We start from the raw sequence: 2,209 nt of genomic DNA, 5'->3' as shown, positions 1-2,209 counted from the left end.
TCCAAGTTGCCATGTAATCTGAGTTGTCCATCATGAACTGGCCATTTCTGATCCATTAATCAATAAAATTGGGTATGTACAACAGCACTCCATAATCAAATGGAAGAAGTACATACAAGATTAAGTCCAAACAGGCCCTGAAAGCAAAAATTTCCCTTCCAATTTCTCCTGTTTGCATTGGGAATGTCAATTTTCTGTTGTCACACCAGTAATTTTAAAGCAGATAACTGTTTTCTTAATTTAACACGTCCATAGAATCTTGCCCCAGGTTGAATCATACCTAAAATCTGACCCAAACCTCATTTTGAAGATTTTGCAGATTATATTTTGCAGATTATATTTAGAGTTGGTGCTAAAATGGGTTAAGAATTTTGGGGACATTGGGTTGAGATGATCATATTTTACACATAGGGAGGACAAGAAGTTTAGGAGCCCAGAGGACAGGTGTTATAGGTTGAATTGTATCCACTTCAAAAAGACATGTTTAGGGAGGAGGCAAGATGGTCGCTGAGTGAACTTGCCTTTGCGGTAGGTCCCGGGAGGAGACGGTTGGGCGTGGCTACAGGCTCTCCAAGGCCGGGCTTTTTTGGGATTTTTGCAGGGCAGAAGTGCCTGGACATCGATTGGGTGGAAAGGTAACGGAGAGGATTGGTCTAGTAGATATAATTTGGGTTCTATTGCCTGTAGGTGAGACCCACACACGGGCTCCTCCCTATTGGGGGTGGGGGAACCGCGGTCCAGCCCGGCGGCACCGCTTTTAGACAGCTCTGAGCTGTTAAGGAGTTCGCGAATTCTGGGCGAACTGTGCACGGGTTGATGCGACGGGTCGCCTTTGCAGAGCGATTTGGGAAGATAGACGGTGTTTTGTTGTGAAGCGGGAGAAACTTGTGATTGAGAACATAAACAATAGCGCTTCCGCCTGAAGCCCCGCCCCCAAAAGCCCGGCAGCCGGTCTCCGACCCAAATAGGCTGTAGGCAATAAAGAGAGGTAATCAGAAAGTTGTTTTAGGCTGCGGCAAGGGAGGGGGACACGTCTGGAAGCTGATTAGGGAATATTTTGCGAAGCTTGGGAAATCCGGTTTTCGAATCTGTTTTCAGCGTCACAGGCCGGGCTTCAGATCTGTACTAGCAAAGTGGCTGTGGTGTAGAGGCGCCCTCTAGTGGCAGTGGTTTGGAATAACAGGACGGGAGCTGTCCAAAAGCTGAAGTGAGATATACTAATGAGCCCAGCTAAGTAAATGAATTGCAGGGTTCAGTCATAATATAGAGTTTGCGGATCTGACTTCCCCCTTAAGGATGGCACCCAGCTGTGGGGATCCCTGAGGGCTGTGTTACACTGTGGGGCTCCCAGGCTTCCTGTAGACCAGATTGGAGGTTGCCAGGTCTGAATTCCCTAAAATCTGGTGGCCCACACCACAGAGACTCACATCTCTTGAGACCTCAATATCTCAGACTTTCCATCCCTGAATCCATCGCGCACTGAGGTCCATCTGAGGTCCTTAAATGCCCTAGCCTTCAACGTTGGCGTTCTTTCTTTATCGTTTCATTTTACTTTGTTTTTATTTTCATTTTGACTTATTCTTTACTTTTTTCAATTTCCTGATTGCTAACACCGCATTATCCCCTAGTCTTCTCTCACAGCGTATCCCCCAAAGTCTTCTTTTACTCAGTTATTTAAGGCTTTTTTTCATGGTAGGTGCTGTGTAGTGGGTGTTTTAATTTTGGGTCGTGCATATCTGTTTTTTTTTTCTTTCCCCTACCTGTTCCCCACCCTTTGCCCATCCCCTTCTACTTTCTTCCTCTCGTCCCTTCCCCCCACTTTCTTTTTTTTTCTTTCTTTCTTTTTTTTCTGTTGTCTCCCTCTTGTCCCTCATATTCTACTTAGTTTATTTTAACTCAATTATACAATAGCTGCGGCAGGAAACACCTCACATTCGCTGGGTTTTCTCATCCTCCACTACCTCATTTCTGTGTGAACTGATTTAGGATACCTACACTATCCTCTTTCCCCTACATCTTGATATCCACCACCATCTACTGGCTCTCCTATATTCCACCTCCCACCTCCCTTTCTTTGATCCATGAAGGGTCTAAGTCTTAATTTCTAATACCTATGTTTTGTTTTCTGTCTGTTATCGACTCTTGAAACTATTACCTTTTTTTTTCTCTTTCCCTCTCTCACGAAATCAATAGCTTTTTAGCTAATACC

The sequence above is a fragment of the Dasypus novemcinctus genome, chromosome 4 (genome assembly GCF_030445035.2).
Source record: "Dasypus novemcinctus isolate mDasNov1 chromosome 4, mDasNov1.1.hap2, whole genome shotgun sequence".
In the NCBI taxonomy this organism is placed as follows: Eukaryota; Metazoa; Chordata; class Mammalia; order Cingulata; family Dasypodidae; genus Dasypus; species Dasypus novemcinctus.
This window is presented reverse-complemented; position numbering follows the sequence as displayed.